The 27,637-nt window shown below is 44.1% G+C and overlaps 1 long non-coding RNA gene across 1 annotated transcript; it reads right to left on the bottom strand.

Annotated features, from left to right (window-relative positions):
• Positions 1-1,096: 1,096 nt before the first annotated feature.
• Positions 1,097-12,116, bottom strand: LOC135058157 (uncharacterized). Its single transcript, XR_010244644.1, has 3 exons — positions 12,054-12,116; positions 6,150-6,216; positions 1,097-3,201 (listed from the first exon to the last, which is right to left on the bottom strand). It is a non-coding gene; the product is annotated as an uncharacterized LOC135058157 (long non-coding RNA).
• Positions 12,117-27,637: the final 15,521 nt, after the last annotated feature.

The raw sequence follows: 27,637 nt of genomic DNA, 5'->3' as shown, positions 1-27,637 counted from the left end.
CATGTTGCTTCATTCATGCAGCATAAATAATGATAATAAGGGATTACATTCTGATTACAAGAAAAGAGTAGCTGTATTGTGCAGTTTCCCATATTTATAGAATAAACCTGATATCAAATATTACATCCAACATAAGCCATTGGATGGTGATAATTTAGAACATGTACTTTAAATGTAACTGCTCAGGAGAACTACACTCTAATGTGCTGGGAAAATTCCTAGTAATAGTTCTCACTTTTTACTTATTTTGGGGGGAATACGGTTAGGTAGGTTGTAGTTTTAGCTTTTAGTTCTTTAGGGAAAGTCATTTATTGTTTTATCCCCCAATTCATAATAAAGATATTATTATTAGCTTTTCTGCTGCCACCTCCTGGTGGAAAAATAAGTATACATCAAACCTTCCAAATGATCTTAATGAGAGATACTAGGCAGCACCTTCTGGAAATATAATATGCATGAAAGTGCTCAGACCACCTGGTTGTAGTTTTTTTGGTGACCTGTCAATTCAAATTGAAAAGATTGGTTTGTAAACTTAAGCTGGGTACACACTGGAGCGATGGCGTTCCAAAATGCCGTTTTGGAAAGACGTAGCGCTTACATCGCTCAGTGTGTACACAGGATTGTACGCTCCCGCGAACTCTTGCATCAGATGCTTGGTTTGATGTGCTGCACATCAAATCAAGCATCTTCATTAGCAACTTGGTGCCTATCGAACAATGTGTATGCCCGTCCGGACGACCAAGAGATATGTTAAGCCGAACGAACGTCACAAGAAGACACACCCTGTTCCTCCAACTGCCCTCCACTATTTTCCGTGCATGTTGAATGCTTTGACGCTGGAGGATGATGCACAGGTCGTGTCGGTAGCAGCATCACCACCACCATCACTGTGTAAGACAGTATTCTACTTTGTGGTATGCAGTATTTTCGGGGGTCATTTGGGGCCTGTTGCAGGATTACCTTTGTATTGAGTGACATATATACTTTTTTTTATTTTATTTTTTGCAAATGCAATACTACAAACAAAAAATATTGTTATTGAGTTTAATAATCAACTTTATTAAAACTTAAAAACTAGGTACAATTTGACTTTCAACAAAACAAAACAAAATTTGGCATAATAGTCCAATTTATGTCCTTTTACCAGGAAAATGCCTTTGGATTCCAACAAGGAATTTACCAAACAGTTCCTAGAGGTTTTAAGGCAATACGACTCTGTGGAGGGTTCGGTGTAAAGAATACTCCAATAAACAAAAACGTGCTGCAGCAATAGAGGCCCTCTCACAATAAGCAAGCCATACTACAGTGAGGAGGATGAGGACTGGGTGCAGACGTCCAGAAGATCTGGAGTATACCAAGTATACCAAGTATACCAAGTATACCATACAAAGCTGTGGTACTACGACTTGCTTACCTTTACTGTGGACCACAGTGAGCAGACAGCCTTGCTGAGTTCATAGGACCTGGCAGAAGAGGAGGATAAAGAGGTGCTGGAATGTAGCGGCATGGAGATTCACCAATTAGTTGTCAATTGCTTATTAGTGTTCTTGCCATGGCACTGCCCCTATACCATTAAAATATGCCATGTAGTCCTCCCAGGTCTGCTTGGCATGTGTACTGGCAGTTAGTGAGGTACAGGTTGAGTATCCCATATCCAAATATTCTGAAATACGGACTTTTTTGAGTGAGAGTGAGATAGTGAAACCTTTGTTTTTTGATGACTCAATGTACACAAACTTTGTTTAATACACAAAGTTATTAAAAATATTGTATTAAATGACCTTCAGGCTGTGTGTATAAGGTGTATAAGAAACATAAATGAATTGTGTGAATGTAGACACACTTTGTTTAATGTACAAAGTTATAAAAAATATTGGCTAAAATGACCTTCAGGCTGTGTGTATAAGGTGTATATGTAACATAAATGCATTCTGTGCTTAGATTTAGGTCCCATCACCATGATATCTCATTATGGTATGCAATTATTCCAAAATACGGAAAAATCCCATATCCAAAATACCTCTGGTCCCAAGCATTTTGGATAAGGGATACTCAACCTGTACTGTATATGCCCCTACTGATGTTCATCTTTCTCCTTCCTCTGCATGCTCATCTTGATCCAGGAAAACAGTGGAACTGTTGGTGGCGTAGGTAATTGTACAACACACAGCACGCAATTACCACCCAGTCAATATTGTCCACATGAAGGTTTATAGCTAGGGTGGCCAATCCCAGGACCAGGATTGGCGGGATCCCGGGATTCCGGCCTAAAATTGTCCGGGATTAAATCCCGGGATTGGAGCTTCCAATCCCGGGGATTTCAGGATAGCCCACCACTTTAGTATTTTCTATGCCGGGGCATCGGTGAATGTGCTTAGGAGGCTCAGACCCTGCCCGGCTTCCCCTGCTCGGCTCTCCCTCGCTCCAGATGGGTGCACTGCACAGTGTGACGTGAAGTCAGAGGTCACGCTGCAAAGCTAGCTGCTTGTCCACCCGCCGGACTTCACCGCGCACTGCACTGGCCGCCGGAGCTCACAGCAAGTGGCCCACCCTCCCTCCCATCCAGATTAGGGTGAGTTATCTGGGCTGGTCAGGGCAGGGGGGGTGGGACACATTGAAAAGCAGCCAATCCCAGGTATCTCGGGATTGATTATTTTTCAATCCTGATTCCCGGGATTGAAAAAATGGCCCGGAATTGGCCAACCTATTTATAGCTGAGTGAAAATGCAAAATCTGTTGCTGAGCATTCCAAAAGCATTCTCCACAATCCACCTAGCCCATGAAAGTCTGTAATTAAAAATCTGCCTCTCTTTATTTAATGCCCTTTGAGGGTATGGCTTTATGACATTTGTGTGCAAGGCAAAAGCTTCAGCCACGAAAACAAATGGTAGCCAATGTTTGCTTTCTGTGTTCGATGGTATATTCAGACTATTGGACATGAGTTTTTTCCGTAGAATGCAGTCTGCTGGAATGAGCCACCATCTGAAACTCCAGATGTCCATAAAAATGAATTAATAATCAGCATTGACCACAGCCAAAACAACAATGGAAAAGAAGCCTTTATAATTATAATAATAGCATCCGCTATTGGGAGGTGGTGTTATGCGGACGTGCTTCCCACCTATGGCTTCTCCACCGTTTGGGCAATTCTACAGGTATTCAAATTCCAATACTTATCCACTCCTCTGCAGTTGTAGGAAGCTAGGGGGAAAAAAATCAAAATCAAAATCAGTGATTCATTAAACATCAGATCTATGTATGTAAATAAATATGTATCTTTATTAGAGATGTGCGGCGGGTACTTTTCGTCTTTTGTGTTTTGGATCTGGATCCTCGCTCGTGTTTTGGATCTGGATTGGTTTTGCCAAAACCACCCTTTCGGGTTTTGGTTTTGATTTTGGATCTGAATGATTTTTTGAAAAACAAACATAAAAATAGCTAAAATCACAGAATTTGGGGGTCATTTTGATCCTACGGTATTATTAACCTCAATAACATTAATTTCCACTCATTTCCAGTCTATTCTGAACACCTCACACCTCACAATATTGTTTTTAGGCCTAAAAGTTGCACCGAGGTAGCTGTATGACTAAGCTAAGTGACACAAGTGTGCGGCACAAATACCTGTCCCATTTAGGAGTGGCACTGCAGTGGCAGACAGGATGGCACTTAAAAAAAACTAAGCGCCAAACAGCACATCATGCGAAGAAGTAAAAGAGGAGCAATGAGGTCGTTGGATGACTAAGCTAAGCGACACAAGTGGGCAGCACAAACACCTGGCCCATCTAGAAGTGGCACTGCAGTGACAGATAGGATGGCACTTAAAAAAAAACTAGGCCCCAAACAGCACATCATGCACAGAAGTAAAAAAGATGCAATGAGGTATCTGTATGACTAAGATAAGCAACACAAGTGTGCGGCACAAACTACTGGCCCATCTAGGATTGGCACTGCAGTCCCACTGCACTAATGGTGGATACCGGATGCACGTCTAACACCAACAACTGAGGCTTTCAAGGATTCAGTTACCCGCTTTGCAACAGGATGACTGCTGTCATATTTCATCTTCCTCGCAAAGGACTGTTGGACAGTCATTTGCTTAGTTGAAGTAGTACAAGTGGTCTTCCGACTTCCCCTCTGGGATGACGATCGACTCCCAGCAGCAACAACAACAGCAGCGGCAGTAGGAGGAAGTGGTTCTTGATCTTTCCCTATTTTATCCTCCAAATTTTTGTTCTACATTATTTTTCTGGAGTTATATAACAAAATGCAGCACAGGAGAGCGTACCTCTACACCACACAGGGCAAGCCCAGTAAAAAAAAATTGTATTAAATATTAATAACCCCTTTATTTGGAGTAAATAATATACAGCACAGGACAGCACCACTGAACTTATATGGCAGCACCACTGGACTAGACTTATACGGCAGTACCACTGGACTGGACGTATACGGCAGTACCACTGGACTTATACGATAGTATCACTGGACTGGATTAATCCATATAAGAGGAGGATCCAGTATCACTGGACTGGATTTATACAGCAGTACCATTGGACATATACGGCAGTATTACTGGACTGGATTTATATGGACGTACCACTGGACATATATACGGCAGTATCACTGGTGTAGCCCCTATAATATATGATCATGGGGGGTTTCTGAGTATAGTTCCACTGCACTGTGGGCTAGGTATATGTGATTGTTTGAACTAATTGTAAATGTATGTAAATTGTATAATATGTATGCTGTAAACTACACAGGGGTGTAAATTTATGAACTATAAGAGACCAGGTCTATATGGATCTGGAAGTAGGGGATGGACAATAGGGATCAAAATGGCATGAGCTGGGCTAGAGACTTTTCTAGAAGCCCCTCGTGCAGGGAAGTTAAGTGCCCGCATGCTAGATATAAATATAGAGAGCTCGAGGGAAGGACGACGGTTACCAGAACGGAGGAGCAGCGGCTGGGGAAGGACACGGACGGAGATAGAAAGAGAGAAGAGAGATGATCGAGTGAACGGGCTGCTGATTGGAAACGACGGGAGCCGTACCCTGATTGCACCCCTGTAGATGACTGAGGACGCTACCTTTCTCCGGAGCAGCCGAGAAGGGAGACAGTGAGCGTGGCTGATGCCAGCAGAGAAACGGAGAACCGAGGTACAGAAATCCGTCAGCGCGGCGGTGGCAGGAGGAGCTGAACTGACGCAGCAATATCGTAGAGGATGTGAGGGGAGCTCCTAGTCGGAGAAAAGACAGAGAGAGCCAGGAAGGTGAGCGGAATAGGTAGGCTAAAATGAGAGTGACCAGGGGCCACCTATTAAAGAGAGAAAACACAGAGTGAAGAGGGGAATATAAATTAGTATCCCGCTAATCAGATACTTGTATCAGTGAGCTGATCCCCAACATGCCAACAAGCACCTAAGTCCAGCATAGTATAGCCGTTAGACACCGAGAAGAGCATAGACACATCTAAGTCTGTGTGTATATATGTATCATAGCCATATTCATGGCCGGAGATGAACTGCAACTGGAATTTATATAAATAATATATTAGATTCTCCGTGGACCATTACATTATAAAGACACTTGCTTATCACGTGGGGTCGTCCAAGTGTTATGTCTTCTCCGCCTTCTCTGAAAGGAGATAAGTAGAATATCACTATTTCGGGAACTAAAAGCTAAGTGTGACACCTACACGGAATACGTTAGGAATTACTCTGATTGTGAGGATTACTCTGAACTACCGCTATTGAGTCCACCGACTAGAGGTACACTGTTTCTATGTACTCAGGATATAGTGCTTCTACTGCCTTGGTAGCTTATTACCGCTCTTGGATTCTTAATTCGGTACTCTATTTGCCGTACCCCTATTGGATTTTAACTCAACAGTTGTGGCCACACCTAACCATTGAATTGTACAGTGATCACTTAAGGTAACATTTTAGGTAAACTGCGCAGAAGGTACGAGGTAAACCCCGGGTCCATAGTCTATCAGACTGTGGTTATTTTATTTTTTTGTATTGCATGCAGTTATGTTGTAGCATAATATTGTAAGAAGTATTGTTTTAGCTGATGTAAAGAACAATTTGATTCGATCTATAAGAGGATTAATTAAATGTTGATGGTGACAATAAAATTACTTACCTAAGTTCGATTGTCTGGTGTATCCACGAGATCCGGATCCTGGAGAGTCCTGTACCATGAGGTAAACCTGGAAACAAAGAAAGTACCGGATAAGGAAGGTGAGGTGATCTCCCTATATCGAATCTATATCAACAGTAACACATTCACAACACCCACGGCCTATATTAGGTAGGGTTCTCTCAAGCAAACCCGGGTGAATATATACTTGCTTGGGTGGAGGCATGCCAAATTATCCATAACCCTCCTTATACAGAAGGGGTAGGAGGGTTACATTTGGAGGCAGCGCTGAGATCCGAACTCCGGGGTCTCCTGCTTACCAGACAGATAGGATGGAGGGGGTTAGTAAGGAAGATATTTTTCGTTGGTGTAGAGAGAAGGATATAGATGTCGAATGTAGATTCGGATTGAGAGGAAATTTGACCAGTGCTAGTGAGGATAGTATGATCAACGTGGTGAAATTTCTTTATGGAGTTAGTGAGCCGAGCATTGTAGATAAATGGAAAGGGTCCAAAGGTACAATTACCGCCATTTTAATCACTAATAAGAACCCACTAGATCCAATGTTACTCCCTGGTATGGTGGTGATTGATGGAGTCCCGGGTTGGAAAGTCCACATGGTGTGGCCTGAAAGGAACGCTAGTGGGGAAGAAGATGGTCCATCTGGTGATGAAGGAGGAACTGGGGAACCACAACTCGGATGTGGTGTCCAGACCACCAGCCCTGATACGGATCCACTCACCCACAACGAGGAAGCTGTGGAGAATCAGGTAGAAGCCGTCGTGGGCAAGATGGTTAGCCACTTGGAGAGGTGGCACTTCGAAGGCAGATATCGTCGACTTAGGATATTCTCGGGAATCACACCGGTACCAGCGGGGGAGGAGACATACGAGCTGTGGAGGGAGGCAGCCACTCAACATTCCAAAGAGTGGCAGTGCCCCGAACATATTAAACGGCAGCGGGTGGTTGAAAGCCTACGAGGGCCGGCTATGGGGGTGATTCAAGCCACCCGGAGGAGCAACCCCACTGCTACTCTGAAAGACTATGTAGAGGCACTAGATTTTTCTTTCGGTACCTTGGAAGACGTAGGTGATCTACTGGCTCGACTCAACCATACATACCAGGAGCCAGGAGAAACCTTGACACATTACGTGTATAGAGTCAATAGGTTAATTTACAAGATTGTAGATAAAGGGGGGATCAAGAAGGAGGCAGTGGACAGAAGGAGAGTGACCCAGGTACTAAAGGGGGCATTAGCTAATCAGCCTCCGACATTGAATGAGCTCATGCGAGAAGTGAAACTGGAAGAGGTACAAATAGAAAACCGTGATAGAACCATCAAGAAGGTCAAAGTAGTTTTACCGACCCCTGCTCCACCCTCTATAGATGAGCGACTGGTGAAGTTAATAGAGGAGCAGAATAAAAAGATTGAACAGCTAACAGCCCTACAGACTAATCCTCCTTATAGTCAGGGGATGAATCCTGACTCTGGGAGGGGAATAAGTTTAAGGAGGGAAAGTCGATTCTCCATAATTTGCTTTTGTTGTGGATAATTGGGTCATAGGTCATTTGAATGCCCCAGGTATGGACACTTCCGAAGAAGAAATAGTAATAGCAATAGTTACCGGAGACGACCGTCCCCACCGGAAAACTCCAACGGGAGCGCTGTGGACCCCTCACAGGCTCCCCAATAATTACCGTACACGCCATGGGGAGTGCTCAGTGGTCCAATTAAATTCCTGAGAGCCTGATGGGCCATGCACCAAGAATAAAGGCTATGATCAACGGACACGCCTGTACAGTCCTGCTGGACAGTGGATCACAAATATCCATCATATTTGAATCCTGGTATCAGACCCATTTACAGGATGTGCCCATACATCCTCTTAGTGGCCTCACCATCTGGGGGTTGAGTGAGCAAAAATACCCCTATTTAGGATATATTATCACTCAGATTACCTTCGACCCTGGGCTGATTTCCCCCAATGAAATGGTACCGTTTGTGGCATTGGTTTGTCCGAATTCCCCTGGAGATAATGGAGAACTGCCAGTGATTGTTGGAACAAACACCAATATGTATAAGAGTCTCATAAAATGGTGTGAGAGACAAAACCTGAATGACTTGCCGCTCAAGATAGACAGTCATATGGCACAGTGTCGACAAGGAGAAGTTGGTTCCGAGACCGGTACATCCATCCCCGAGTCAGGAGTCAATAAGCTGGAGGCCTGTTTCCAAGGTAGCGACATAGACCCAAGGAACAAAAGTCTGCTATTGGAACAATTACAGTTGCGATAAGAGGTATTCTCCCAAAGTGAGTGGGACCTAGGAACGGCCAAGGATGTAGAGCGTCGTATTAAATGAAACAATGACACCCCATTTAGGGAGAGGTCTCGGAGATTGGCTCCTGCAGATTTCGAGGATGTGCGGGCGCATCTAAGAAATCTGCTGGAGAATCAGGTGATTGCGGACTCGGAGTGCCAGTACACATCCCCCATTGTGGTTGCATGAAAGAAAAGTGGGGAGATCCGGCTGTGCATTGATTACAAGACCTTAAATAGATGTACGGTGCCGGATCAATATACCATACCGAAAATTGAAGAGGCATGTATTGTCTGCAAGGCAGCCAATGGTTTTCCGTTTTGGACTTGCGGTGCGGTTATTACCAGATTCATATGAACATCGAGGATAGAGCTAAGACCGCTTTCATCTGTCCGATAGGATTTTTCAAATTCCTAAAAATGCCGCAGGGTATCACCGGAGCGCCAGCCACCTTCCAGAGGACCATGGAGAAGACCGTAGGCGATATGTGCTACAGAGAAGTCTTGGTCTATTTAGATGATATCATAGTATTCGGAAAGACACTTGAAGAACACAATGAAAGACTCTTAAAGGTTTTAGACAGACTTCAATGTCGAGGGTTAAAGCTCTCTATCGAGAAATGCCAATTGTGTCGATCTACAGTAAAGTACCTAGGACATATTGTCAGTCGGGAGGGGATCTCCACTGATCCGGACATAGTAGCCACGGTGAGAAATTGGCCACGACCAAGAAACCTTAAGGATCTCCGGTCCTTCTTAGGGTTTTGTGGCTATTACAGGAAATTTGTGCCGCAGTACTCTAAGTTGGTTAGACCGTTAACCAATCTGACCCGAGAATATCCACTGAGTGTCCAGAAAAGAAAGTACCACACCAAGGAAGCAAAAAAGTAGTTGTGCCCTCGGGAAACTTCTGGAGCTAGGTGGGACGCCGAATGTGAGGAGGCATTTATCCACTTAAAAGAGAGTCTATCAAAGTCACCAGTGTTAGCGTACGCCGACCCCGAACTCCCTTATGAAGTTCACATCGACGCCTCTTTTGAGGGACTTGGGGGAGTGCTGTACCAGTGGAGGGATGGACAGCTCAGGCCCATTGCATATGTCAGTCGTGGTCTATCTGGAAGTGTTGTGGTATTAAGAAGTCGCGGACAACTCCATACCATCCACAAGGAGATCCACAACCGGAATGGTTTAATCGTACCCTATTAAATATGCTTGGAACATTGAATAAACAACAGAAGCTGAAGTGGAAACAGCATATAACTTATCTGGTCCATGCATATAATTGCACCAAGAATGATGCCACCGGGTATTCCCCTTATCTACTCATGTTCGATAGGGAAGCCAGGTTACCCATTGACGTGTGTTTACCAATTAACCCTGCTTCTTGGGGTTCTCATTCTCATTATTTACGGCAACTCCGACAGCAATTACACAAAGCCTATCAATTGGCTCGAACTACTGCCGGGAAAATGGGAGAGAGGAACAAAACACAGTATGACCGGAAAGTGATAGAGCATTGTTTACAGCCTGGGGACCGGGTTTTGCTCAAAGTATTAGGCGTTCCTAGACGGCAGAAACTCAGGAACTGATGGAAGGATGTACCATATGTAGTAGTGAAACAGCTACCCGATATTCCTGTGTATCAGCTAACTCCGGAGCACGGAGGGGGGGCGGTAGTGACTTATCATAGACAACACCTTCTGCCTATCGCGCAAGATAACAGATGGAATGAGTCCAGGCCACAAGTGGATCAAGGTGGAAAACCCAGAACAACACCTTCCTCCTACATCCCAGAGATGCCCTATCGGGAAGAGGATGAAAGGGAGCTGGAAGTGGAACAGTTTGGGTGCGGGGTATATTATAAGGATGACGGCTGCATGGGAAATAGTAGTACTAGTAAATTGGACCTAGAACAGTCCGAATTGCAGTTAACCACCCAAGACTGGGGGGTAGTTGATACGAATAGTAATCAGGAAGAGGAATGGGAAGAATCTACTAGTCCAGGTAAGGATATTATGGGTGGTACTAGTGAATCCAATACGAGTAATGAAGATTGTACTAACGTTGCTACCTCAGGTTATGGACCATCTTCTCCAAGGCCCCAGAGGATACGGAAACCACCCAGAATACTTACTTATGAACAATTGGGTTTACCCACGGAGGTTCCCCTGATAATCCATCCTCGGGTGGTAGTGCCATGGCCTTATTTTGGATGTGGGATCTGAAGCGGTAAAGGAACATGATAGAAAAGCTAAGGAGTAGCCAGGTGTCCTGCATATCATAGGGGTGGTGATACCGAAGCGGTGCATTTCGGAATCCCCAGGGGGAGAATGTAGCCCCTATAATATATGATCATGGGGGGTTTCTGAGTATAGTTCCACTGCACTGTGGGCTAGGTATATGTGATTGTTTGAACTAATTGTAAATGTATGTAAATTGTATAATATGTATGCTGTAAACTACACAGGGGTGTAAATTTATGAACTATAAGAGACCAGGTCTATATGGATCTGGAAGTAGGGGATAGACAATAGGGATCAAAATGGCATGAGCTGGGCTAGAGACTTTTCTAGAAGCCCCTCGTGCAGAGAAGTTAAGTGCCCGCATGCTAGATATAAATATAGAGAGCTCGAGGGAAGGACGGCGGTTACCAGAACGGAGGAGCAGCGGCTGGGGAAGGACACGGACGGAGATAGAGAGGAGAGATGATCGAGTGACCGGGCTGCTGATTGGAAACGACGGGAGCCGTACCCTGATTGCACCCCTGTAGATGACTGAGGACGCTACCTTTCTCCGGAGCTGCCGCGAAGGGAGACAGTGAGCGTGGCTGATGCCAACGGAGAAACGGAGAACCGAGGTATGGAAGTCCGTCAGCGCAGCGGTGGCAGGAGGAGCTGAGCTGACGCAGCAATATCGTAGAGGACGTGAGGGGAGCTCCTAGTCGGAGAAAAGGCAGAGAGAGCCAGGAAGGTGAGCGGAATAGGTAGGCTAAAATGAGAGTGACCAGGGGCCACCTATTGAAGAGAGAAAACACAGAGTGAGGAGGGGAATATAAATTAGAAATCCCGCTAATCAGATACTTGTATCAGTGAGCTGATCCCCAACACAAGCACCTAAGTCCAGCATAGTTTAGCCGTTAGACACCCAGAAGAGCATAGACACATCTAAGTCTGTTGACCCAAGTGGTACCCCACAGCTCCGAGCTGCCGATACTTCGTTTAGAAAGGAGCCGCCCGCTGTCTTTAAGCGTGGTATAGTACATATCAGGAGAGACTATTCAAGTTCTTCAGAGGTAGTTGGGAGCTGATGATAAAGGATTAGTCGTTGTGGACTAAGTAGCGCTTTGGAGGATAGCTGTCAGAAGTGGTCTAAAATTAGGGGGAGTGCAAGAGCTGGAGAAATTGTACCACCTCCGGCAATCCCAGCTGATATTATCTACGCATTCCCAGCAGAACGATAGTCAGAGGACACCATAGAACACACAGAAAAGTGTATTATATATATGTATCATAGCCATATTCATGGCCGGAGATGAACTGCAACTGGAATTTATATAAATAATATATTAGATTCTGCATGGACCATTACATTATAAAGACACTTGCTTATCACGTGGGGTCGTCCAAGTGTTATGTCTTCTCCGCCTTCTCTGAAAGGAGATAAGTAGAATATCACTATTTCGGGAACTAAAACCTAAGGGGTAAATTTACTAACATTCGTAATTTTCGGAAAAAGGTCAAAGTTCAATCACGAATGACATCGAAAGTGTAAAACTGCAACTTTTTGAATTGATTACGACTAATTTACTAAGCTGTCGTATTCGGGTTTTTCTTTTGTTCCGATGTCGATGTCATTCGTGTTTTTTTTTCTATTTTTACGGCAGTGATTAGCAAAACACTGCCGACTTTTTAAAAATGAATCTCGGCCGGATCTGTGTGATCCGTGCTGGGGTTCATTTTTTTTTTAAATTAAACAGTGTAAAATTAAAAAAAAAATGCGTGGGGTCCCCCCTCCTAAGCATAACCAGCCTCGGGCTCTTTGAGCCGATCCTGGTTGCAGAAATATGGGGGGGGAAATGACAGGGGTTCCCCCATATTTAAGCAACCAGCATCGGGCTCTGCGCCTGGTCCTGGTTCCAAAAATACGGGGGACAAAAAGAGTAGGGGTCCCCCGTATTTTTAAAACCAGCACCGGGCTCCACTAGCTGGACAGATAATGCCACAGCCGGGGGTCACTTTTATATAGTGCCCTGCGGCCGTGGCATCAAAAATCCAACTAGTCATCCCTGGCCGGGGTACCCTGGGGGAGTGGGGACCCCTTCAATCAAGGGGTCCCCCCCCCAGCCACCCAAGGGCCAGGGGTGAAGCCCGAGGCTGTCCCCCCCCCCCCATCCAATGGGCTGCGGATGGGGGGGCTGATAGCCTTTGTTGTAAATGAAAAGATATTGTTTTTAGTAGCAGTACTACAAGTCCCAGCAAGCCTCCCCCGCATGCTGGTACTTGGAGAACCACAAGTACCAGCATGCGGCGGAAAAACGGGCCCGCTGGTACCTGTAGTACTATTACTAAAAAAATACCCAAATAAACACAAGACACACACACCTTGAAAGTAAAGATTTATTACATACATGCACACAAACATACATACATACTTACCTTATGTTCACACGCAGGTCGGTCCTCTTGTCCAGTAGAATCCATGGGGTACCTGTAGAAAAAATTATACTCACAAAATCCAGTGTAGATCGGTCCTCTTCAAATCCATTTGTAATCCACGTACTTGTGAAAATAAAAAAACGGAGTCCCGACCACGAACTGAAAGGGGCCCCATGTTTTCACATGGGACTCCTTTCCCCGAATGCCAGAAACCCACTCTGACTTCTGTCTTAGTGGGTTTCTTCAGCCAATCAGGGAGCGCCACGTTGTAGCACTCTCCTGATCGGCTGTGTGCTCCTGTCCTGAATGACAGGCGGCACACGGCAGTGTTACAATGTAGCGCCTATGCGCTCCATTGTAACCAATGCTGGGAACTTTCTGCTCAGCGGTGACATCACTTTAGGTCAACCGCAGGGCAGAAAGTTCCCAGCATTGGTTACAATGGAGCGCATAGGCGCTACATTGTAACACTGCCGTGTGCCGCCTGTCACTCAGTACAGGAGCACACAGCCGATCAGGAGAGTGCTACAACGTGGCGCTCCCTGATTGGCTGAGGAAACCCACTTAGACATCAGTCAGAGTGGGTTTCTGGCATTCGGGGAAAGGGGGCCCATGTGAAAACATGGGGCCCCTTTCAGTTCGTGGCTCGTGTGTCCGTTTTTTTATTTTAATCAAGTACCTGGATTACAAATGGATTTGAAGAGGACCGATCTACACTGGATTTTGTGAGTATAATTTTTTCTACAGGTACCCCATGGATTCTACTGGACAAGAGGACCGACCTGCGTGTGAACATAAGGTAAGTATGTATGTATGTTTGTGTGCATGTATGTAATAAATCTTTACTTTCAAGGTGTGTGTCTTGTGTTTATTTGGGTATTTTTTTTTAGTAATAGTACTACAGGTACCAGCGGGCCCGTTTTTCCGCCGCATGCTGGTACTTGTGGTTCTCCAAGTACCAGCATGCGGGGGAGGCTTGCTGGGACTTGTAGTACTGCTACTAAAAACAATATCTTTTCATTTACAACAAAGGCTATCAGCCCCCCCATCCGCAGCCCATTGGATGGGGGGGGACAGCCTCGGGCTTCACCCCTGGCCCTTGGGTGGCTGGGGGGGGGACCCCTTGATTGAAGGGGTCCCCACTCCCCCAGGGTACCCCGGCCAGGGGTGACTAGTTGGATTTTTGATGCCACGGCCGCAGGGCACTATATAAAAGTGACCCCCGGCTGTGGCATTATCTGTCCAGCTAGTGGAGCCCGGTGCTGGTTTTAAAAATACGGGGGACCCCTACTCTTTTTGTCCCCCGTATTTTTGGAACCAGGACCAGGCGCAGAGCCCGATGCTGGTTGCTTAAATATGGGGGAACCCCTGTCATTTTCCCCCCCATATTTTTGCAACCAGGATCGGCTCAAAGAGCCCGAGGCTGGTTATGCTTAGGAGGGGGGACCCCACGCATTTTTTTGTGTGAAAATAACCACTTTCCCACCCCTTCCCACTGATAGACATGCACGGATCTCATGGATCCCTGCATGCCTATGCAATCACGGCTCAAAAAAGCAGGTCTGCTTTTTTTTAGCACTTTTTTGCGATTTGTAATTTTTCACGGCAGTGTTTTCCTCTTTGGAGATTTGCACTTTTTAGTAAATGACCGAGTTCTACTAATTTGCTGGTGTATTTTGACCGATGGTGTATTCATTCGTATTTTTTTACAACTACTTCCAAAAAAATACGAATGCCCTCATCTCTGCCGTGATTTGAGTTTAGTAAATTACCGAGATGACACTTTGAAGAAAAAAACGGCATCTCGGTCAAAATCGGGACCTTAGTAAATTTACCCCTAAGTGTGACACCTACACGGAATACTTTAGGGATTACTCTGATTGTGAGGATTACTCTGAACTACCTCTATAGAGTCCACTGACTAGAGGTACACTGGCCCTCATTCCGAGTCGTTCGCTCGGTAATTTTCTTCGCATCGCAGCGTTTTTCTGCTTAGTACGCATGCGCAATGTTCGCACTGCGACTGCGCCAAGTAATTTTGCTATGAAGATAGTTTTTTTACTCACGGCTTTTTCTTCGCTCCGGCGAGCGTAATGTGATTGACAGGAAATGGGTGTTACTGGGCGGAAACACGGCGTTTTATGGGCGTGTGGATGAAAACGCTACCGTTTCCGGAAAAAACGCAGGAGTGGCTGGAGAAACGGAGGAGTGTCTGGGCGAATGCTGGGTGTGTTTGTGACGTCAAACCAGGAACGACAAGCACTGAACTGATCGCAGATGCCGAGTAAGTCTGAAGCTACTCTGAAACTGCTAAGTAGTTTGTAATCGCAATATTGCGAATACATCGTTCGCAATTTTAAGAAGCTAAGATTCACTCCCAGTAGGCGGCGGCTTAGCATGTGTAACTCTGCTAAAATCGCCTTGCGAGCGAACAACTCGGAATGAGGGCCACTGTTTCTATGTACTCAGGATATAGTGCTTCTACTGCCTTGGTAGCTTACTACCGCTCTTGGATTCTTAATTCGGTACTCTATTTGCCGTACCCCTATTGGATTTTAACTCAACAGTTGTAGCCACACCTAACCATTGAACTGTACAGTGATCACTTAAGGTTACATTTTAGGTAAACTGCGCAGAAGGTACGAGGTAAACCCCGGGTCCATAGTCTATCAGACTGTGGTTATTTTATTTTTTTGTATTGCATGCAGTTATGTTGTAGCATAATATTGTAAGAAGTATTGTTTTAGCTGATGTAAAGCACAATTTGATTCGATCTATAAGAGGATTAATTAAATGTTGATGGTGACAATAAAATTACTTACCTAAGTTCGCTTGTCCGGTGTATCCACGAGATCCGGATCCTGGAGAGTCCTGTACCATGAGGTAAACCTGGCAACAAAGAAAGTACCGGATAAGGAAGGTGAGGTGATCTCCCTATATCGAATCTTATCAACAGTAACACTCTCACAACACCCACGGCCTATATTAGGTAGGGTTCTCTCAAGCAAACCCGGGTGTATATCTACTTGCTTGGGTGGAGGCACGCCAAATTATCCATAACCTTCCTTATAGAGAAGGGGTAGGAGGGTTACACTGGAATTATATGGCAGTACCACTGGACATATACGGCAGTATCACTGGAATTATATGGCAGTACCGCTGGACATATACAGCAGTATTACTGGATTTCTACGGCAGTACCACCCACTGGACATATATGGCAGTATTACTGGAATTATATGGCAGTACCACTGGACATATACGGCAGTACCACTGGACTTATATGGCAGTATCACTGGACATATTTGACAGTATCACTGGACATATACAGCAGTATCCCTGGACTTATACGGCAGTACCACTGGACTTATATGGCAGTACCACTGGACATATATGGCAGTATCACTGGAATTATACGGCAGTATCACTGGAATTATATGGCAGTACCACTGGACATATACAGCAGTATCACTGGAATTATATGTTAGTACCAATGGACTTATACAGCAGAATCACTGGATTATATGGTAGTACCACTGGATTTATACGGCAATACCACTGGACTGGATTTATATGGCAGTACCACTGCACTTATACGGCAGTACCACTGGACTGGATTTATACGGCAGTACCACTGGACTTATACAGCAGTACCACTGGACATATATGGCAGTACCACTGGACTGGATTTATACAGCAGTACCACTTTACATATACGGTAGTATCACTGGACTGGATTTATACGGCAGTACCACTGGACATATACGGCAGTACCATTGGACATATACGGCAGTATCACTGGACTTATACGGCAGTATCACTGGACTGGATGTATATGGCAGTACCGCTGGATTTTTATGGCAGTACCACTGGATATATACGGCAGTATGACTGGAATTATATGGCAGTACCACTGGACATATACGGCAATATCACTGGATTTATACGGCAATACCACTAGACATATATACGGCAGTATCACTGGACATATACTGCAGTACCACTGCACTGGATTTATACAGCTATATCACTGAACTTATGCGTCAGTATCACTGCACATATATGGCAGTACCACTGGATGTGTACAGCAGCACAGGAACACCACCACTGGACTGATGCAGAACAACACAGTACCACTGCAATGGACTGGACTTATACAGCAGCACTGGACATATGGCAGCAGAGGACACCACCACTGTGACTGAGCTGATACAGCACAACACACCACCACTGGACTGATGCAGCACAACACAGCACCACTGGACTGGACTTATACAGCAGCACTGGACATATGGCAGCAGAGGACAACACAACAAGGACTGGACTGATGCAGCACAAGACACTACCACTGTACTGATGCAGGACAACACAGCACCACTGGAGTGGACTTATATAGGTACACTGGACATATGGCAGCAGAGGACAACACCACTGTGACTGGACTGATGCAGCATAAGACACTACACTGGACTGAGCACACAAGACAGCACTGGAATCACCACCCCACTTTTCCGCACAGACACTGAGGATGGAGACATGTTCTCTCGCTACACTCTCCAATTCCAGAGTGAAAATTGCGGCGATGCGTGGCTCCTTATATGGAATCCAAAACCCGCGAGAATCCGACAGCGGGGTGATGACATTTTGCCTCGTTCTGGTTTCCGAGTCTGGCGGGAATTCTGGGCCTGGGCTTGGATCCAGGCTCGGGACGTGAAGTTTGGTAGGGTTCGGTTCTCTGAGAAACGGCAGATCTGTGCCCAGATAGCCCTTTCACCACTGAGCCCGATGAAAGTGAGTTAACAACAGAGACCATCCCACACCGGTGGATAAAGACAGCAACTCGACCTCCAACCAAGGCACAGCAGGATATTACTGAGCTGCAGCACAAAGTTCTCTCTCACACTATCCTGAAGAAACCTCCGGATAAGTGTGATGCCATTATTAGTTCTTTTACACTTAAATTCGGTGGATGATAGCGACGAAATGACGGAGCCGGAGGAGACTGCTCCCTCTAGCAACCGGAGGAGTGGTCCCTCTGGCTCAGATGGAATGAAAGCTAGAGAGGCGCCCAGGCACATGGTGGTGGTAAGGGACTCTTTCATTAGGAAGGCAGATAGGGCAATCTGCTACCGGGACCGTGATCTCCGTACGGTCTGTTGTCTCCCAGGTGCTCGGATATGGCACATCGCGGACCGGGTAGATAGATTGTTGGGAGGGGCTGGGAAAGACCCGGCGGTCTTGGTGCACGTTGGCACCAACGACAAAGTTAGTGGTAGGTGGGGTGTCCTTAAGAAAGATTATAGGGACTTAGGCCAGAAACTAAAAAAAAGGACATCTAAAGTAATTTTCTCCGAAATATTACCAGTGCCACGCGCTAGCCCAGGGAGACAGAGGGAGATTAGGGAGGTAAATGTGTGGCTTAGAGACTGGTGTAGGAAAGAGGGGTTTGTGTTCCTGGAACACTGGGCGGACTTCTCAGTCAGGCGCCATCTTTTTTCTCGTGACGGATTGCACCTGAATGAGGAAGGGGCTGCGGTGCTGGGGGGTAGGATGGTTAGTAGGTTGGAGGAGCTTTTAAACTAGGAGCCTGGGGGGATGGTTTAGCTAGAAACTATGGCTCATGCAGCGAGTATAGTAGGGATGGTGGTAGTGAGAAGATAAATGGGGGTGGAGTAGAGGGGAGGGAAAGTGCAGCCGGTAAGGGTATTTACATGGGTTCTATTAAGGGTGTTAAGAAAGGTATTGCTAAAGCATTAAATAATAACAATTATGTGTCATCATTACAGACTATAGAAAATGTTGTATGGGACTTAAGGGAAAATACTTATGTCAGGGCGGTGATTTTAGATGGGAACATTGGGTTGACCAAAGAGAAAAGTAAGGTGGGCAATACTAAGTACGGTGGGGTTGGAGAGGGAGCGAGAAGAATAGTCTGTATCAGTGACTCTACGCAGTGGCAAACGCAGGATTTCTAGAGGGGGGTTTCCAAATGTAATCCACAGTCTACCACTCTGCAGAACATGGAATACAGTATTAATATGTAACAATATAGACGGTCTATAGTATAGACTGTATCAAACATTTAAATAATATAAATAAGATAAGTGGTCATGAAAAAGGTTAAACATACTATAATAAATAAATACGCCAACACAATGGAACCAATACTACACTTTCTAAGCACACATTCTTTCACCTCATGATAAGGCTCCTGTCACTTCTTCCTGGTAGCTACTCTCTGGTTCAGTTCACTGATTGAGTGCTCAGATCCACACACAGCAAACTTGATAGAAGAAGCTGCTACCACTGGGCATGTGTAGCATCTCCGCTCTGTCTCTTAACTTGCATGATGTGGTAGCAGTTCTAGTAATCGTATTATATACCGTTGCTATTGTCAAAATTTGAGCCAATTGCCAAGAGAAGGAGGGGTTTCCGTGCAACCAGAAACCCCCCCTGCGTTTGCCTATGACTCTACGGATGCACTAGTTAACCAGGATGGGAAATCATTAGGAAAACAAACAAATAAAGGAACAGATAAACTAAAATGTATGCTTGCAAACGCAAGAAGTCTAGCAGGTAAAATTGGAATTGTTAACATCAAAGGCTGAGTATGACATTATAGGTATTACAGAAACATGGTGGGACGACTCTCACGACTGGGTTGCTAACTTGGAGGGGTATTCTCTTTTTAGGAGGGACAGGGCTAACAAAAGAGGAGGAGATGTATGTCTTTATGTTAAACCATCACTTAAACCATACCTAAAGGAGGTTATCTATGAGGAGACTGGCGATAATGTGGAGTCACTATGGGTAGAAATCTCAAGTTGGGGAATTGATGCAAAAAAACTAGTCATAGGCACGTGCTACAAACAGCCGGATATTAGCATACATGAGGAAGAACAACTATTGCAGCAAATCAAAACGGCTGCGGGATTGGGGGACATCCTTGTCATTGGGGATTTTAATTACCCGGATATAAACTGGAGTAACGATTTATGTGATAATGCGAGGGGCTGCAGGTTCTTAAATATGATTATGGATCACTACTTGTCTCAATTAGTCGAGGACCCAACTAGGGGTAAAACTACCCTGGATCTAGTAATTACTAATAATGTGGACATTATATCAAACACTAAAGTTGGGGAGACTTTGGGTAACAGTGATCACTATATGATCACATTCGACATCAGTTTAAGGAAACATAGCTACAGGGGTTCCACCAAAACTTTTAACTTTAGGAAGGCTAATTTCAGTATGCTTAGATGTGCACTTAACGACATAGAGTGGGAGGTTCTGTTTAATAACAAGAACACTTCGGAAATGTGGGATGTTTTAAAAGGGTTGCTGGATAGCAATATTCATAACTTTATTCCCATGGGCAGTAAACGCAGGAGTATTAAACTCAAACCGATGTGGCTTAACAAGAAGGTTAAGGCAGAAATGGATGAAAAAAAAAGCTGGCTTTCAAAGCATTTAAATCTAATGGAAAGTAGGAGTCTTTCAAGTATTACAAGGAGTATAATAAGAAAAACAAAAAAGCAACAAGAGCAGCTTAAATGGAAAATGAAAAGCAAATCGCTATAGAGAGTAAAACCAATCCTAAAAAGTTTTTTAAATAGATAAACGGTATAAGGTTAAAAAAAGAGAATATAGGTTCATTAAAAGATGAATTAGGAGAATTGATAAATGATGACGAAATAAAAGCGGAAATACTGAACAAATTCTTTTCATCAGTATTCACCAGTGAAGAACTGATGGTGGGAGTAGAGCATAACAATTGTGACAGTAATGATTCATGGTTAGATACTTGTTTAAGTGAAGAAGTAGTCCGGGAGAGACTAAGCAAAATTAAGATTAATAAATCACCTGGCCCTGATGGACTTCACCCGAGGGTTCTTATGGAGCTTAGTTCACAACTAGCACGACCCCTATACTTGATTTTCAATAGTTCAATTAGACCAGGCATGGTACCGAAGGAATGGCGTATAGCTGAGGTAGTGCCATTATTTAAAAAGGGATCCAAAAATCTTCCGGGAAACTACAGACCAGTTAGTATACCATCTATAGTGGGGAAAATATTGGAAGGAATTCTAAGGGACGTCATACAGGAGTATCTAAAGTCCGCTAGGATTATTAGCAAGAACCAGCATGGGTTTGTGAGGAACAGGTCATGTCAGACTAACTTAATTAGCTTCTACAAGGAAGTGAGCAATAATCTTGATCAAGGAAAAGCAGTGGATGTGGTCTTCCTAGATTTTGCAAAGGCCTTCGATACAGTTCCTCACAGGAGACTGATGATCAAATTAAAGGAGATTAGCCTAGGAAAAACTATTTGCACATGGATAAGCAGCTGGTTGGATAGCAGGGTACAGCGAGTAGTGGTCAACGGGAAGTCCTCAACCTGGTCCCCAGTAGTCAGCGGAATACCACAAGGGTCCGTACTCGGACCACTACTGTTCAACATATTTATCAATGACCTAGAAATAGGCCTGGAAAGCACAGTGTCAATCTTTGCAGATGATACTAAACTGTGTAAGGTAATTAATTCAGAATTGGATGTGGAGTCCTTGCAGAATGATCTATCTAAACTTGAACTCTGGGCGTCTAAATGGAAAATGAGGTTCAATACAGACAAATGCAAGGTTATGCATTTTGGGACTAAAAACAAACTTGCATTCTACATATTAAATGGGGAACGCCTAGGGGAAACAGAGTTGGAAAAAGATTTGGGGGTATTCATTGATAATAGGCTTAATAACCGTACACAATGTCAAAACGCAGTAAAGAAGGCAAGTAAGGTGCTAGCGTGCATAAAAAGGGGAATTGAGACAAGGGACTCGGATGTAATCATGCCGCTGTATAAGGCATTGGTACGTCCGCACCTGGAATATTGTGTTCAGTTTTGGGCACCATTGTATAAAAAAGAAATCCATTTGTATAAAGTGAACTCGAAAGTGTTCAAAGACGAGCTACTAAATTGATTAAAGGCCTAGAAGGACTGAACTATAAGGAAAGACTTACTAGGCTGAATATGTATACACTAGAAAAGAGGCGCCTAAGAGGAGATATTCTTAATATCTTCAAATATGTAAAGGGACATCACAAAGAGTTATCAGAGGAATTATTTATCAAAAGAACACAGTTTAGAATACGTGGGCACTCGCTGCGACTGGAGGAGAGAAAGTTCCGAACGCAACGGAGGAAAGGGTTCTTCACTGTTAGGGCAATCAGGATGTGGAATTCCCTGCCAGGGAAGGTGGTAATGGCGGACTCTGTAATTAGATTTAAAAAAGGAATGGATAAATTTCTGAATGAAAAAGCTATCCAAGGTTATAATACTTAAAATATCAACGTGGTTAATCCGGGGGTAACATGAGTTATAGTAGCTAACTAGTCATAAAACATTATTTAGCAAGTATGTAGAATCATCACAACTTAAAACAGGTTAAAAACGATGGGCAATTTGCCTCTATTCAACCTCAAATACTATGTTACTATGTTACTATGTAAATTACGCCTAATGAGAAATGAGCAGCGCATGCACGCTAAGCGTATAGTTTTAAAAATGCTCATAATGTGTTTAGTAGGTGATCTGGCAGCAGACACTGATGTCTTCATGAGAAGGCCAATGCCTCAGCCATGTAGGCCAATACAGCCGTAGCCTCCACCACCTCCACCCCATTGAATGGGGTGGACAAACTACCCCTACACCTCTCAGACCTCTCAGCCAATACCCCCTACCCCAATACACAGTGCAATTTACACTGGCATGTTGCAGTATGGTTCTGATGATGAAAATCTCAGTAACCCCCAATAGCGCCATTTACAGAAGTGAGGTATCTATAAAGTGGAGAGAAATTAAGCAGTCAGCAATCAGCTGCTGGGTTCTGTATCAAGCAGTGCGGAGAAGTGACCGAGTGGAGAGGTAGCCCATAACAATCCATCTGTTTCTAGCTATCATTTTCAAGTAAAATCTGTAAATGATAGCTAGAGGGTGTTTGGTTGCTCTGGGCACCTTCTCCACTGGTTGCTTCTCAGCTCTTTGCACTGCTTGACAAATAAACCCATCATTTAAAAAATAGCTGATTGTTGACTACTTTATCTCTCTCCACTGTTATTTGACACCCCTGCACCTTAAAGTTATCTTGTTATAATTTTGTATCTGGACATATAATGTCCTTGTTTTGCTATAAAAATTGCCAAGCAATTAAGATGCACTTTTAGTGCATTGTTTTGTACAAGTTCAGCTGCACATATGATGGCTTTGCAGGTCTCAGGGATGATTAGCCCCAAAGCTTGCGGGGAAATGAGGGATCCAAACTTCAGATCAGCCAGGGACTTCTCAGTAGCCAGAAAGCGTAGGGTTGCCACCAGTCTCTCCTCAGCAGGGATGGCCCTCCTTATCTGGTGTCTTGCTTCTCAATGTAGGGGGTCACAAGACACAGCAGTTCCTGAAAGGTGAAATCATCCATCTGCAGGAAATTACTGTAAATTACTGTAATCATCTGGATTGCTGTCCCAAATCTCTGGGAGCAAAGACATGTGTGACATGGAGTCTCTCTTTATCAGCCACTTCTTGGTCCAGCAGGCCCTCTACCCTCTTCTCCTCTTGCGAGCCTTCTGGCTATCAAGGAGTGATGCCAGGATGACAGCATAGACAGTCACAGCTTGAAAGCAATGTGCATCCATAAGGGCAAATAAAGCACTTTGTAGAGCAAAGCCTAAGAACGCAGAGCATCAAGCTATGTAGAGTGTTCAGCAGGATAACTAGCCTCAGAAAGCACAAAAATGCTGCACAGACAAAATGGGGTTTCTACTTTTTACTGATTTTAAAGCGCAGCCCACTGTACAAGATACAGCCCATTATTCAAATTTCCAGGCGATCCAAAGTTTAGCTGTTCTAGTGTGTACATGGGGCAACAAAAAAAACACATGCAACCAAAGGATACAACATATTGTTTAGTCATTTGCAAGATTGCAGTGTATGTACGCACAATTTGGTCTTTTCTAGGCTCAAGGGAAATTGTCTGTAATTTAGGAATGACTGGGATTAGGGTCTGATTCTGTCACACACAATTTTTAATGCACTGCATATAGCAACGTTTTGCAGTCCACCACATGAGTCACAGCAAACACGTGCATCTTAGAATTAGTGGGACAGCTAGAGAGAGTAGAAAAGAGGAATGTATAAAGTATAATGGGGGTGGAGAGGGGGGAAGGAGAAAAATAGTCAGCGATGGTAAATTAAGGAAAACGCAACTTCATAAATAAATTTGCAGTTCAGGGAAGTACTAAACATAAGTGTATGCTTGAAAATGCAAGAAGACTAACAAGTAAAATGGGGGAATTAGAAGCGATTGCACTTAATTACCAATATGATATCATAGGCATTACAGAGACATGGTGGGATGATTACCATGACTGGGCAGCAAACATGGAGGGGTACACCCTCTTTAGGAGAGATAGGATTAATAAAAAAGGAGGGGGTTTTTGTCCTTATGTTAAGCCATTCTTAAAACCTTATGTAAAGGGGGTCATTTACGTGGGAACTGGAGATAACGTGGAGTCATTATGGGTTGAGATTTTGAGTGGGGGGTAAAGATACAAAAAAGCATTTAATAGGGACATGCTACAAACCGCCAGATATTAGTGTGTCTGACGAACTACATCTCTGGCAGAAAATCAAAAAAGCTGCAGGAATGGAGGAGGTCATTATCATTGGGGACTTTATTACCCGGACATAAATTGGAACACTGAAACAGTAAACATAGCTAGGGGAAACAGGTTCTTAAACATGCTAAAAGATCATTACTTGTCCCAGGCTTAGGTGTGCGCAGGGGGGCTGCCTGATGCGCACAGGCACCCCCTCATATCCGGCACCCCGATCTCGCATGCCTGATGCAGCGATCTCCGAGCAGGCTGATTACTGTCCCCTCTGCACTGCACCCTGTCAGGACTGTATTACTGACCAGACGCCTTGGTTAATCAAGGGTGCCACTGACACCGGCTTTCAAATTCCCAGCTCCACCTCCATGTACAAAAACAGCGTTATGTGACATTATTATGTCATGCTGCTCGCACACCCACCCGTCACACCCGCCACATGCCCACCTCTCTCCTTCTATGCTATGCCAACGCCAGCCACTGATGAGGAGCAGCATGCAGCCAGAGTTCCTCTTAGGAAGACAAATTCAATACTGGCAGGCGGTCGGCAGCAGCATTGACAGGCTGAGGGGGAGCAGTGTAATTGCAGTGAATGCCATCAGGGGTGTTTGTTTGGTGGACACCACAACATCTGACAATGTATCTGCTTTATTAGGCTTGGTACAAAGGTGGATATTTTATATGCATTGACCATCAATAGTTGGTGCTAGACACGGCCAAAAGGCGGTGCTAGACACACCCCTCCGACGGTGCACCCCCTAATAAAATGTGCTGCGCACGCCAGTGGTCCCAGGTAATCGAAGAACCAACTAGACATAGGACTATACTGGACCTAGTACTAACTAATAATACGGAGATAATATCAACTACTACAGTAGGGAAGACCTTGGGAAATAGCGATCATAATATGATCACATTTGATATCAGCTTCCAAAAACAACACTATAAGCGTCCAACTAAGACTTTTAACCAGTGTCGGACTGGGGCATGAAGGGCCCACCAGGGGAATGCAGTGGCAGGGGCCCATGCTTAGTGGTGTGGCCTGTCACCACAGAGGCTTGGCTAACCATTAGTGAGTGCATGGTCTGGGCCCCTTGATAAATATATACAGTAAATCCTGCTTGTGCATGCACAATAATGTACCAGATTAATAGCAGCAATGTACAGGTTGAGTATCCCTTATCCAAAATGCTTGGGACCAGAGGTATTTTGGATATCGGATTTTTCCGTATTTTGGAATAATTGCATACCATAATGAGATATCATGGTGATGGGACCTAAATCTAAGCACAGAATGCATTTATGTTTCATATACATCTTATACACACAGCCTGAAGGTCATTTTAGCCAATATTTTTTATAACTTTGTGCATTAAACAAAGTGTGTGTACATTCACACAATTCATTTATGTTTCATATACACCTTATACACACAGCCTGAAAGGTCATTCAATACAATATTTTTAATAACTGTGTGTATTAAACAAAGTTTGTGTACATTGAGCCATCAAAAAAAACAAATGTTTCACTATCTCACTCTCACTCAAAAAGTCTGTATTTCGGAATATTCCGTATTTCGGATATTTGGATATGGGATACTCAACCTGTACTGTACAAAATACACCAAAGTCTTGTGCAGTATAATGTAACATATGCATAATGTATAATTAGTGCACAGTCTGGAACCTGTTCCCTAGAGGAGGATAAGGGCCCGCCAGACAGTGGGTCCCACCGGGGGTTTTCCCTTTGCCCCTGTGGGCCAGTCCGACCCTGCTTTTAACTTTAGAAAAGCTAATTTCAACTTGCTGAAACAAGCAATGAGGGACATCAATTGGGAAATTGTTTTTCATGGTAGGAATATGGCTGAAATGTGGGATGTTTTTACAACTGAGCTCAAAAAGTACACTCATTCGTTCATTCCCAAGGTTAACAAAAACAGGAGTAGTAAATCCACACCAAAATGGCTTAGTAAGAAGGTCAAGGAACAAATGTATAAAAAGAGGCAAGCTTTCAAAGCATTTAAGTCTGATGGGCATGAGGAATCATTCCAGTTCTACAGGGAATGTAACAAAAAATGCAAAATAAAATCAGAGCAGTCAAAATAGAAAATGAAAAACAAATCGCTAAGGAAAGTAAAACAAACCCCAAACAGTTGTATAAGCATATAAACGTAAAAGGTTAAAAAAGGAGAATATTGGACCACTAAAGAGCGAGTTGGATGTCTTGATTAATGATGATAAGGAAAAAGCAGATTTATTGAATACATTCTTTTCATCAGTATTCACGAGAGAGGACAAGTTGACGGAAGAAGTGCACAACATAAGCAATATAATGACCCGTTGCTAAGTACTTGGTTAAACGAGGAAGTAGTCCAGGAGAGACTAAGTAAAATTAAGATAAATAAATCTCCTGGGCCAGATGGACTACACCCCAGGGTTCTTATGGAACTTAACTCAGAGCTATCGAGGCACCTATACTTGATTTTCAGAGAGTCAATTAAATCAGGAATGATACCGAAGGACTGACATATAGCAGAGGAAGTCCCAATATTTAAAAAGGGAATTAAAACTCATCCCGGAAACTATAAACCGGTAAGTTTGACATCTATAGTGGGGAAAATACTGGAAGGTATATTAAGGGATAGTATACTAGACTACTTAGATACCTCCAAGGTTATTAATAAGGACCAACATGGTTTTGTGAAGCACAGGTCATGTCACACTAACTTAATAAGCTTCTACGAGAAAGTGAGCGATAATATTGATCATGGTGGTTATGGTCTTTTTGGACTTTGCTAAGGCCTTTGACAAATTCCCACATACAGGGTAAGAAACTAATTTTAAAAACTGAGAG

This window comes from Pseudophryne corroboree, chromosome 3 (genome assembly GCF_028390025.1).
Source record: "Pseudophryne corroboree isolate aPseCor3 chromosome 3, aPseCor3.hap2, whole genome shotgun sequence".
NCBI lineage: Eukaryota > Metazoa > Chordata > Amphibia > Anura > Myobatrachidae > Pseudophryne > Pseudophryne corroboree.
This window is presented reverse-complemented; position numbering and strand designations above follow the sequence as displayed.